At 33.9% G+C, this 13390-nt stretch overlaps 1 protein-coding gene across 2 annotated transcripts in view; it reads right to left on the bottom strand.

Moving 5' to 3' along the window:
• The window catches only part of igl (IQ calmodulin-binding domain containing protein igloo), a 557622-nt gene that overhangs the window by 446566 nt on the left and 97666 nt on the right, over positions 1 to 13390 (bottom strand). The window lies entirely within an intron of this gene.

The following is a 13390-nucleotide window of genomic DNA, read 5'->3' as shown; positions in this document are numbered from 1 at the left end:
TGGTGCAGCAGCTCAACCTCTCTTAACTCTACATTATCATTATAATAGTCTGTTAATCTGAAAATAGAGAACAATTTATTAATATTTTGTACTGTTGCCTTACTTTTTTAAATGCATATAGTTCAACAAGGAAACTGACTTATAGTGCTTCATCATGTTGTATAGTATAGCACAAGTAATAATTATTTGACCAGCAGCATCGGGCTCATAATGGAGAACTCTGTCTTTCCTGAGGCAACGGAATATAGCCTTCCATGCCCCAAATAGGCGTTCTATGGAACATCTCGCCTCACAGTGCGCCTTTGTGTATCTGTATTGGGCACTCCCCTCGACTGCATTCAATATTGGTGTCATCAGATAAGGCTCGAGTGTATATCCAGAATCGCCTGATTGAAACAAAACACCCATTATAATAGGTACATATAACTACTAAGTTATGATTTTTTTGCCTTTTTTTAAAATGAGTTGTTGAAATACATACCTAGCAAGAAATATGTCCCAATTCTCTGATTGTATAGTCTGTTCATTTCAGTTTTGACTAAACTATTATTCCAAATGAATTGGTCATGGACAGTACCCGGGAAGCGTGTGTTGATGCTCAATATTTTCAACGTAGCATCGCAGACCTGTTTATCAAACATAAAAAACCTTCAATAAAATTTGAAAACAACAATCCGGCTGTTTTATTTCTGAAAAAATATTTACCACTTGAACATTCAGCGAATAAAATCCTTTGTGGTTTTTGTACTGCTCCTCGTGTCTGGAAGGGGTGACGATGGCGATGTGGGTGCAATCGATGCATCCCAGAACATGTGGAAAGTTTAATTTTTCCCTAAAACTACTCTCTACTTGCTTGCGGGCTTCATTTGTAGCCGGAAAATGTATCCATCTTCTGTACAGATGTTCTAAAACTGCTTTCATAAACAGTTTTATGCACTTGCTAACGGTAGTTTGCCCTATCGCCAAGAAGTGATCTTGGCCTACTCCACGTTGGTAGCTCCCTGTAGCAAAGAAGCTGATGGGTGCGAGTATCTGTCAACATCATAAATAATACAACTAATTAACAAACTTCACTTTTGATCATTTTAATCACTTTATTGTGAAAAATTATCATCAGCAATCGAAACAAATTTATTTATTTCACGTGGTCGTTCCAGTGGTGGATAGATTTATATTGTGTTATTGTTTTACTAAGATATCAATAATGTTTAATACTCTCACTTTAATGTATACTGGAAGTCCTAATGTATTTTTTGACACTAGAAAAGGAGTTAATTCATCAATGAGATCTCTAGCCATAATGCGAGATATTCGAAACAATTGTCTGAATTCCGTCTCTGCAAGTTCGAACGGATTCAATTGATCGCGTAAAAGACGCCTTTCAATCCTACGATCTTCCCTAACCTGCCTCCTTTCATTGAACCAGAAATTTTGCATAATGAACGACATTATTAAAAAAAATATGTATATCGACAGCCAACCAAAGTTTTAACTGACACTCAAGACCCCACGTTATATTCGGCGGGCTTTTAGCAACCGTCGGTCGGAAGTTATCCTATCGATACATTCTCATGCTCGCAATTTTAACGATACCGTCGCTACTTTGACCATAGACAAGAAATTTTAACAATCGTCGGTTGTTATATTTTGATCGTGCTAGCATATGTCGTTAAGTGCTCATTGATGACGTATTTTAACGATATCGTATTGCTATAGGGCTATATCGACTTCTCATGCTAAGGCCCCAGGCCATCCTACGCAATCGTTACTATTGCACACTTATTATTTCTTTGATTATTATTACCGTTACACCGTCACTTCATCTCTAGAGTATTTCCTCAGGGGTAAAAATAATCTCGTCGAATTTAATGTTTCAAAGACCCAATCCTGTCTGTTTACGTCTAAAAGGGATCCAAATGATAATCTAGTCTCCTTCAACGGAAGCAATCTTCCGAACAGGCCTTCCATTGATATGCTTGGTATAACTGTAAGTGACCAGCTCAGGTCCGGGGCTCCATCGAAGCCAGAGTAAAGCTGGCCTCTCAGAAGCTGGACGTACTGTACAGGGCCCGCAGATACTTTAATAGTACACAACTGCTGACCCTGTGCAAATCGCAAGTGCGCCCTACTGTCGAATTTGGCAGCCATCTCTGGTCCGGAGCCCCTAAATACCTGAAAAAAACCCTTGACTCTGTGCAGAAACGGGCGGTCCGTTTGATAGATTCCCCAATCTTAACAAACGGACTGCAATCTTTAGAGCACAGGCGTCAGGTAGGTATGCTGTCCTTGTTCTATCGGTATTACAATGGAAGATGCTCTGAGGAACTAGCGTCATTGATCCCTTCGGCACCGGTGCGTAGTCGGGATACACGCCAAACGCGCGCCCAACATTTGTACACGGTTGACATTTGTCACATGAGAACGGGTCGCTTCTACGATTCGTTCTTAAGTTCAACAGCTCGGCTGTGGAACGAACTGCCGGCCTTTGTGTTTCCTCACTCCTACAACTTGGGACTCTTCAAGACCCATGTTCACTCCTTCCTCTCCACAAAACGACCCTCCACACAGCATCCCCAAAGATGAAATAGGCCCTGAGGGAAATTATTTTCTTCAGGGCCTCCTGTGTGGAGTTAATATAAAAAAAAAACTTAACGGTTGGTATTCATTATGTGTTATTTTTTTATGTTATAGTCTGTTTAGAAGGTAAATTATAAATCAAATAAAGCACATATTCAATTTTATTTTTATTTATTTATTTGGTGTTATGCAAGGTTATGTTACCTTATTTTTTAGCCAACGTTTCGGACAGCTTTACAGTGTACATCACACTTTTAAATATTTTTACACATCTGTTCTGATGATGGACACTGTAATGCTGTCCAAAACGCTAGACAAGGAGGTAGCGTAATACAGCATAATATCCCAAAAAAAAATTACTTTTGGTCATGAAATTCTCAAATCATAACCACATATTCAATTTATTCATTGAGAAAATAGTGTATTGGAGCTTAGACAAAGCCAGGTAATAACTATTAAATTTAAAAAAATATTGTGTCTCAAATAAGAGTCATTCATAGGAGTGTGGCTCTGTAAAAAAATAACTTTTGTCGGTCTGCAAATAACATGAGAATGCCTTTTCCTCTCACAGACTCACAGGGCGCCCCGAGATAAAATGATCTACTTTTTACTGCGCTTCAATAAAATTATAATGGACCATAATAATTCTGATTTAGAATTACGTTTAATCACCAATAGGCGTGGTACAGTGTTACTAGAAATATTTATATAATTTCCACTTCCAATATATGTATCAATTCATTACCGAAAACAAGAATAAAATTCAAATAAAATTGAATGACAGTTACAGCCACTATTTTGTTGTGAGTTTCCTGTATGAATGCATTCTAGTTTTGTTATTTTGAGAATTTCTTAAGACGAGACAATACCCTAAAATAAAACCAGAATCTTAGAGACAATCACTTGTACCAGCCGTACACAAACATATGCGACGTGCGGTTCCGGTGTATTGCACAGATCTGAGATTGAATTTGCCTAAACAAATCTCTAAAATAATGTGGGCATCTTAACGACATAAGTGATGAAGTCGTGTAAAAAATATTCGGCGCGCGGCCCTGCGTAATGAACGGACCTACAGTCGACTTTTCCCTAGCAGGCCTAGAAAATCGATCATTCTTTGGGTGTATTTTAATTATTTCTGATGAACGTGTTACTAAAATCTGAAATGTTTCTAGAGGGATCTCTCGAGAAGTTACTAATTCATCGACTAGAAAAATAAAATTTGATGCTTAACGCAAAATTTATTGTTTAAAATCGTTTTATAAAGTTTCAAACTGTTTTACATAAAATATTTTAATGGTAAGTCCTGTTTTTTTTTAATTTAAAATATAAATAAATTAAATCCGTAGAGATCCCTCTAGAAACATTTAAGATTGTAGTAATACGTTCATCAGAAATAATTGAAATGTAAGCATCGATCAAACCCATGTATTAGAGTATTATGTCACCTTAATGATTTGTGGCGACATTGGTGATTCCAGTAGCAATGTATACAGACCGTGTGCGCAGGGCCAAACGGCGCTTTTCGCGAATAAACATGTTGGGTCCTTTTCAAAACCAATATGTATATAGGTGATCATTGTTATCAAAAATACATGGATGATTTGTATTTTTGTTTAGCGCCGTTTTTATGAAAAATAATCTGAAGGGTGATTTGTCAGGTATTTGATATTATCAGCACCTTGGCAATACGGCGCCCGGAGCGGACTGCTCCAATTGCGCCTAAATAGAGCCCTGCGTGTGCGACAAGTTGTTTGTGAATACAATCGGATACACTCAATACCTGATAAAGGCGACCATTCAGAAAAAAATACTAGATCTGAATATGACTTTAAAACTTACTGTAATATGACTTTAAAACGCTAAAATATTAAGTCTACCTACCTACAATATGAAATAAATTTTAAAAAACTATACTTTGTATTTTGCTCTTGATGAGTTAATTAATTTTTGAAATATAAATATTTTATTTCTTATTTAAATGAAATAAAAATAACTTGTTCGTTTATATGATTGGGTTTTTCCTGGCACCCTGTACCGGGTGCCCATTAAAAAACTCCGACGCAATCCATTTTATTCAGAGTAATTTTGCGCAGAGAAGAAGTTATTATTTTTTTTATATTTGGGATTGAGCCATTTTCCGTCGCTTTTCAAAATGTATTCCAACCATTTTTCGAATTTGTAACATTTTTCTTTTCGTTTTCCAACAATGGTATTTTAACCAACCAAGTAATAACGTTTAGTAGGGCAGCGAGGCAAAGAACTGGAATAGACACGATGAAAGTAGACTTCCTAAGGTGTAAAAAAATGACAATACATGAGAAACGTTTCTGTTAATGTTCTGTAATGGTTTATTTTGATTTCACGTGAAGATATATATGTAAAATCAACTGAAAATATCAAAATATGTTTTTTTTACTTATACTCTTTATAAATAGCAAGATAGATATAATGTACACATACCTTCTTACTCATAATAGATGGGTAAAGTAAGGAGATTATTGAAGTGAAACTTCTTTACGCGCGTCATGCAATTTCGAGGACCGGAGTAAAACCGACTCATGACCGAAACGAAAATGCGGGTACCCCCACCACCGATTAAAGTTCATTTGATCTAGTCAAAGTTTTGAAGTAACATATAAATGCTTCTTAGCTCATCTCGACAACTGGCGTTGGTGGTGTAATGGTCAGCGTAGTTGCCTTCCAAGCAGTTGATCCGAGTTCGATTCTCGGCCATCGCACATTATTTTTTTGTTTTTAACGCCTTTTTCATTCAATATCTTATTTTTTAGTAGGTCAGAACATTTTTTAAAAGAAAATAATATTGCAAAATAATAAAAACACTTATCTCACTGTAATAAAACATTACTCCGCTAGAGCGCGCTTTGCGTTATTGTGTTGGATTAAAATTATTATCTAATCCGTATATTATGATAATTGTATTACATTTATTTAATTAATTTATTTATTTTGATAATATGTAATAATTTACAGAAAAAAAAATTAAAACTATCTCCCTCTGATAAAATATCCGTTCGCTAGAGCGCACTACGCGATCTTGTGTGGGATTCTATTTCTGTACATTGTACATTATTTTTAAAAATATATTATATTTTGGGTGTGATGTAGGTAACATTATAAAACATAACAAGCTCTCATATTTTCAGAACCTACATAATATAATCAATTTATGCGGCTTTGCTTACAGTTGGTGCTCAGCGTGGTTGGCTTTCAATCAGTTAAGCGAGGTTCGATTCTCGGCTGTGGCATTTTTGAAGTGAAACCTTGTTGAGGTGGGGGAGCCGCTCACGAACGTTCTCTCTCTTCTCTTCTTTCCTCTCTCTCAGACACCAGCGAACTGCGCCACGCCAAGCATCAGCTGAAACTAGAAGTTTCACTTCTGTCTTGCGTAGGCTTGACACACCCACTTTTTTATCCCTGTCTTACAGGTCACAGCGCCCTTGAGATGGTTTTGCACAAAAAACGGCGCTAAAAAAATCATCAAAATATTATTTATTATTATTAGTAGAAAACTTTACTCATAATGACGTACATGCGTACTGCGTATACTTACCGTAATACGGTCGTATTAGTAATTGACAGATTTTAAACCGCCAGACAACCAGGAAAGGAACGTAAGGACTTTGTTAACAATCTCTTTGATTTGACAAATATCAATCGGTCGCGCAATTAAAATGTAAATAAATCAGTTCTATCACTGTCAGAGGAATATTTTATAACGAAATATCGATTTACCAACAGCTATTACGGAACGCATAATCGAATTGGCCGGATTTCAATGCAATTCTAAACAGACAGGGTCAATAACATTACAAATGTCATCTCAAGAAACGTGAAAATAGCAACAAAACGCGAAATGCAAAAATAACCGTTTTTTGAGGTTTGGAACAAAGTGGTGCCATTATAGTGATTTATTTTTGGGGTATTATGCCTTGTTGCGCTACCTCTTTCTTTATCCAAAATTTCAGACAACATTACAGTTTCCATCATCAGGGCAGATAGATTATCACACATGTGGCGCATCTGCCCTGTTGATGGACACTGTAATGCTGTACGAAACGTTAAAATAAGGAGGTAACGCAAAATGGCATACTATCCCAAAAATTAATCATTTTTATATTTTTTTCCGTGAAAATCTTAAATCATGTCAAAGGTGTGCTGGTCTGAAAAAAATTTGCGTGAATATTATTATGAGTAAAGATTTTAACTCGAGCAGTATACGGCCCTCTTCCCCGAATAGCTTACACTACACGTTAGGGAATATTTATAGGCAAGACTGATTATGTATATATTTATAATGTTTACCCTCTCTCTTGTAACATTAGATGTCCACTTGCCGTTGAGATTGCCCCACAAAGCAGAAGTGGCGGAATATGTGAGAGGCCTATTTCTTGTGTGTTGTTTGTTGTGTGTCGTGTGTGTAGTTGTGCAAACATGATATACACAGTATATGGTTTACACGTATACAGGACCGCGAGTATACACACAGATCTCAGCGGGTTTGGAGAGGGTTGTTGTCAGAAGAGGGTTGGAATATGACACTGTTGAAAACATGTCTTGGTATTTTTATAAGAAAGAATGCGGTTTGTATTCACATTAAACGGGCTGAAGGAAAGAGATCACATTGTTACCAGAATGTTGTGATAAAAATATGAACATAATATTATATTATTGAAAAAGAAGAACAGAACGAGACACTGTAAAATAAAAAAAGACAATTGTCACAACTAGGAATTGAACCCGTGATCTCTTGTCTTGACAGGCGTCTTAACCATTTAATCTTAACTATTTCATGTAAATTCTTCCAATTTTCGAAAAATGCGTATATATATTTGCATATGTTCAAATATTGTTACAATATATTGTCAAATTACCCATCTGGTAACACATCTAATACTTATTTTTTTCTTTGATTTTGAAATATTTTGTGTTTGTATGTAGAATTAATTTATGTTTGTGATTACTCTTATGTTTGCTTCACTTAAATGTAAATTGTTAACCCCGATACAGGCTTAGTCCTAGTGAGGTTGATTTTTATGTGAAAAAAAAAGTGTTTTATGTATAGTGCAATAAATAAATAAATATGTACACGTGATTGCCACCAAAAGCTTACTGTCATCGTTGTCTTCGACAACGAGTCTATCTGCTGGGTTTCAGCTCAATCAGATGACGGGAAGTGGGTTAATATCCACTTCCAACATTCCATTTCATTAATTCATTTATTCATTCAATCAAGGAAAACTAAAAACTACATCTGGCTAAAAAACACTGAACTAGATATTTTTTTCTTATAAGTTTTAGCAAAGCTATCTGTAACATTTATATCCATAGACAGATTATTTTTTATTATTTTACATACATACAAAACAGTGGATATATTTTATGATTTTATGCTATGTCTGCTAATTCACTTTTTAAAATGTCTTCTTTAAAAACTAGTATTTACCCACAGACATAGGAATTAATAGACGAGAAGATAATGGCGAGGGGTAAAATCAACTGTTGAAGAACGAAGGGAGTGAAGCTGACTGTGATTCGTCAATAAATCAATCTGACAGTAAATAGGCATCTCGCATTATAATATCACCATTTACTTCTTAAAAGTAAAACCTGCTTTTGAATGAATAGACATTTTTACATGGGAGCGCAAATTACTCGCCACGTTATGAACAAATTTGCGAAGTCAAAATTCGGCAAAAAAATTCGGTTCTATTTTCAGAGTCGAATATTTCGTTTAAGTATTTAGTTAAGACACTTTTATAAACGTTCATAATTTACTTCCCAGCAACCAACCAGCTTTGTGTTTCGCGTCCAGACGTTTCTCGATGTGATAGTATATGTTTCTAAAACTGATCTATATTATACGATGTGAATATGCTTAAAATAAAGTAAAATAATGCTTTTATACGGAATGTAATACGACAATTGGGTTTATTCTCTTTTTCACATCTATTTTTACAAGTTTTCATAGTACAAGTCAACATTTTGCCGTGTTATTTCGTAAAATGAACCGATGATGCCTCGACCATAGTTCGCACAAGAATGATGACGTCACGTTTTCAAATTTCACTTGAGGCCATACGCGAGCACAGCCGGCTCCAATTGAACCGGTATGGGGAGTGGGGATAATACGCTTTTAATCACTTAGGGCAGGTCTACTAATATTCATATGTCTATGTATTTACCTTATTTTTTGTGTTATTTTAAAACTCTTACATATTTCATGCTTTAGTTTCTTGTATTGCATCTGTACAGTAAATTTTTTAAAATAACTTTAATTTATATTTGATATTGTATCTCCACTTGGGAGAGAAAAAAATAATTCAATAATAAAAAAATAAAAAAAAACAAAGTCGAAAAGATTTATTTTACCAAATTATTACAAATAAATACATACAAATTGAAAATATCTCCGAAGTAAAAATAAATGCCGCTGACGGGAATTGAACCCGCACCTTCTGATTGCCAGTCAGGTGCTCCGCATCACTAAGCTACGTCGGCTTATCCCCAACCCGCCAAATAATTCAATATGTACTAGTATTTCAATCAATTATATATTACTATGTTACATTTGGCCAAAGAAGGAAATAAGAACAAACTAGATGTAATACAGAATAGAGCTATGAGATGTATGCTGGGAAAAGGCAAATATGCAAGCATTAATCAAATGAGAGAGCAGCTAAATTGGGTTCCAATAAAAAAGAGACTGTTATTTAATGTGCTAATTTTTGTGCACAAAGTCATGAACAACCAAATGGCAAAATATTTTAAGCAATAAATTGTTTTTAATAGAGATGCTCATAATTACGAAACCAGAAATGCAAATAGAATTAGATTGCCACATATGAAGAAATCAAAATCACAGAACTGCCTAATGTACAAAGGACTAAAGATGTATGATGAAATGCCTGAAAGTCTGAAGAATGGATGTATTTAAGGCGATGCATTACGTCATGTAATATTTTGAATCGAGCCGCTATCAATAACACACCTTACGTAGATGGTGATAAGGCTTAAATTCCCGCTTAACACCACCCACCTTTGATTTTTGCAAGAAAAAAACATGGCCAAGAAGTGCCTTTTATTTTATTTTGTGGATGTTCAGGCATAAATATTTAAATGTTTTTCGATCATTTTATAAATAACTTAATTTTCCACATTATACAATAAAACCATAACCAAAAATGGGTTCGTAAGTAGGAGATTTTGAACTTTAAAGCAGTTTTCACAGTTCTTATACATTATTTTTTTCTGGGCTTATAAAAAGACTTATCTAAAATATACTCGATTATCTCAAAGGCCAGGATGTATTCTACTCGCAGTTTTTAATTAAAGCATCTGAAACATTTCTAAGCGATCAAATTTTCAAACCAAAAACACATGATTTTGCATTACTACGTAGTGCATCGCCTTAAAAAGAAATGTTATGTTTATTGCAAAAATATTTAATGTTACAAAATGAAATATTATCTTGTTTATATTAGTTTATATTCAAATGTTGTATAAACTAACTCAATAAATAATAAAAAATAAATAAAATTACATTTTTTCACCTGTAAACAGCCAACTTTATTTATGTAGGAAAGGCTTTGTAAGAGCTGAATTTCCCACTAGAAGACAATATCAGCGACTCTCAAACGAAAATCGGAAATAAAAAACCTTTCTAATAAGTTTGAGAGTTGTTAATATTGTCTTCAATGATTAAAATGAATATCCTTTAAAATACGTAGCTGCGAAATTTAAACGCGGTGTCATAAAACGAAAAGTCCTTATTACATATTTACAAATGTCACAGGCTTTAAAAGGGTTCAGATAATGTTGAGTAACAGAGTCAAGAATGAAAAAAAAATTACATTGGGGATCCACATTTGAAAACAGGGTGAAAACAAAATATTGAACTCCAGAATACAGAAGAAAGGCTCGAGCAAGCTACAAAAAAGGTTCAAACATTATTAATTATTAATGGACATGAATTTTTGAAGAGATGAGTTTTGAGTTTCGTTCCAAGTGTTTTATTTTAGTTCATTTGGTAGTTTATTCCGAACTTTAGTACAGTGATGATAAACCTTTTTTAGGTCGGCCAATTTATAAATTTTTATTTTTTTCCCGAATAGTTAACGTACAGATTGAAAAGGTTAACTTTGAAGTCGGTGGTGTCACAAACCTGCTTGCATTTTCTAAAATGGTAAAAATTAAATTACACATAATGCAAAAACAAAGAAAAACCATAAAATTCTGTCTTTTTAAGAGTATGACAAAAGCCTTCCCCTAAATCCTTTTCCAAAACAGAAAATTTCGATTTAAATATTTTTTAGAAAGTGGGCAGTACGAAAAAGTTCGCGTGCCGAACGAAATACGCTTGCAAAATAAGGTCGTTCGAATTAAGCCCAATATTTAATTTGGCAGCCACTTCTGGTCTGGAACCCCAAAATACCTTGAAAATCCTTTAACTCTGTTCAGAAACGGGCGGTCCGTTTGATAAATTCCCCTGTCTTAACAAACAGACATATTACAATAATAAGAGCACATGCGTCAGGTAGGTATGCTAGCCCTATTCTGCCGATATTACAGGGAAAACGCTCCGAGGAACGGAGTCGGGAAACACGCCAAACGCACGCCCAACATATGTACATTTGTCCACATTTATCGCCTGAGAACGAGTCACTTCTACGACTCATTCTCGAGTTCAACAGCACGTCTGTGGAACGTTTTGCTGGTCTTCAAGAACCATGTTCACTCCTTCATATCCTCAAAAAAAAACCCATACAGCATCCCCAAAGATATGCTCTATAAATTAGCGACATAAGATTTTTTCAAATCGGTTAGAAATGAAACTTCGTTCAATCATATTTTCAAAAATTTTCTAATCTTCCACTGACGCGGAAAATGCCCTTTAATGAAAATTATTTCACTCGGCTTATCCTCAAAATAATAACTCGCTTTGCAAAAAGTAAACCTATGCTATGTATAGACAAACAACCTCCTTATAGCTTTCTCAATCAAAGGCACACGCGCTGCTCAGCGAACATTGAATGCATTATCTCCAAGACAAGAACCGCGTTCGCTCAACGTAAATTAAGGCGAAGCTTAATGCTAAATCACTATTGTCGATTAATCTTTATTACGAATTGGTTTACATTATGAATACCAAAAATGATTTAGATAAATTGAAGCTGTTCATATCGTTTTCTTGAGTAGAATAAAAAAATATTATTGCTAAGATTATCTGTGACAGTTTCACTTGATTAACTTTTTTGCTTTCTTATAAAATTGTTTGTAAAATAAATAAAAACCACTTTTGCGCTTGAAATCGAGCGCTTCTTAACTCAGTTTGCCAAGCAATTTTAATGTCCATTACCTATATTAGTGACGATATAATGCATACCAAGAATATACACATTTTTGGCTTGTAGCTTCCTCTTAATTATGGTTCGTCGCCTACAGAATGTTCAATGCACTAAACATCGACGTCAAGTCATCCAGTAATTTGTCCCAATTTGCTGTTGGTGATTAATCTCATTAATTCTTCTATTATTTTTTATTTGTTATTTACAATATTGTATTTTTTGTAAATCTCTCAAGCCACGGGTACCGAACCCTTAGTTTTTTAAAAAAATATATTTTTAAATATTTTTTTTATTATTATAAATAGTGAAAATCTGTTATTGGATTTTATCTTTATTATTTAGTTTTTTTTTATATATGTTAATAATCTGTTGATTTTCCCAAATAAAAAAAATATATAAAAAAAGGAATATGTCTCCTCAAAATGATTTTTTCTCATTTCTTTCGTATTTTATTTTTGATAGATTTTTATGTTGAATTTTTATGCGATGATTATTTTGTCTTATAATTAAGCTTATTCGATGGCATTTGAGGTCGGGGGGTAAGGCTTTCAATTAACAGGCTTTAAGTGGCGAGTTTCACATTTAAAAAAATCATCTATAAAAAGTCGAAAGGTCTTCTGTGAATTGACAAAAACATTTTTACTTTCAAACGGATACAAATCACACTTCTACGTATTTGTTGTTCAGTGAATCTGTGATTATATTTCTTACTGGTATGAGAAAAGATATTATATTATGTTTCTCAACTTCAGAGAAGGCCTTAACATTTTCCTCTGAACCCATTTAATATTTAGGAATTCTGTACGTAGAGTATTTTTAATAAAAATGAAGGATTACGGTTTTCGACAAGCCTCTGGCAAAGCAGAAAGCTCCTTGACTCTAAACACAAATATTGCGGATTGCAAACCCTAGCGTGGTCCTTTTTTCTGTCACTCTTATTATAACTTGGATAAACACATTTATTATTAACACTTTCAATTTGTGGAAAATTTTAATTTTATATATTCGACAATATTATTATTCGAATTATCTTATTCAATATAATTATTTTATGAATTAAATATAATCATTATCTTAATTATATATAGACTACATACATTATGTGGCAGTAAAATAAATAGATCTTCTGAAATAAATAAAAAGAAAATAATCATGTAAAATAAATTGACCTCACCATGATTTGATGATACTTTCAGAAGGCGAATCACGTGTAATAATGATTACACCGCAGAAGTTATTTATAAATCAACATATTTTTATCAAATTAATAATATAATATTATAAATTATATAAAAGAAACATGGGTAGGTTTTAGATTATTTAAAATTTATATTTTTTATCGAATTAAATATAATTACTTATATACAGGATGTCCGGGGGTAAAGTGCTCTAACTTCGAAAGGTGATTCTACATGGTGGTAGATGTAAAAAAGATAAATCACTTT

The sequence above is a fragment of the Hesperophylax consimilis genome, chromosome 30 (assembly GCF_061612785.1).
Source record: "Hesperophylax consimilis isolate HC1 chromosome 30, BYU_Hcon_1.0, whole genome shotgun sequence".
NCBI lineage: Eukaryota > Metazoa > Arthropoda > Insecta > Trichoptera > Limnephilidae > Hesperophylax > Hesperophylax consimilis.
The sequence above is the reverse complement of the archived record's forward strand: the minus strand, read 5'-3'. Positions and strand labels throughout refer to the sequence as shown.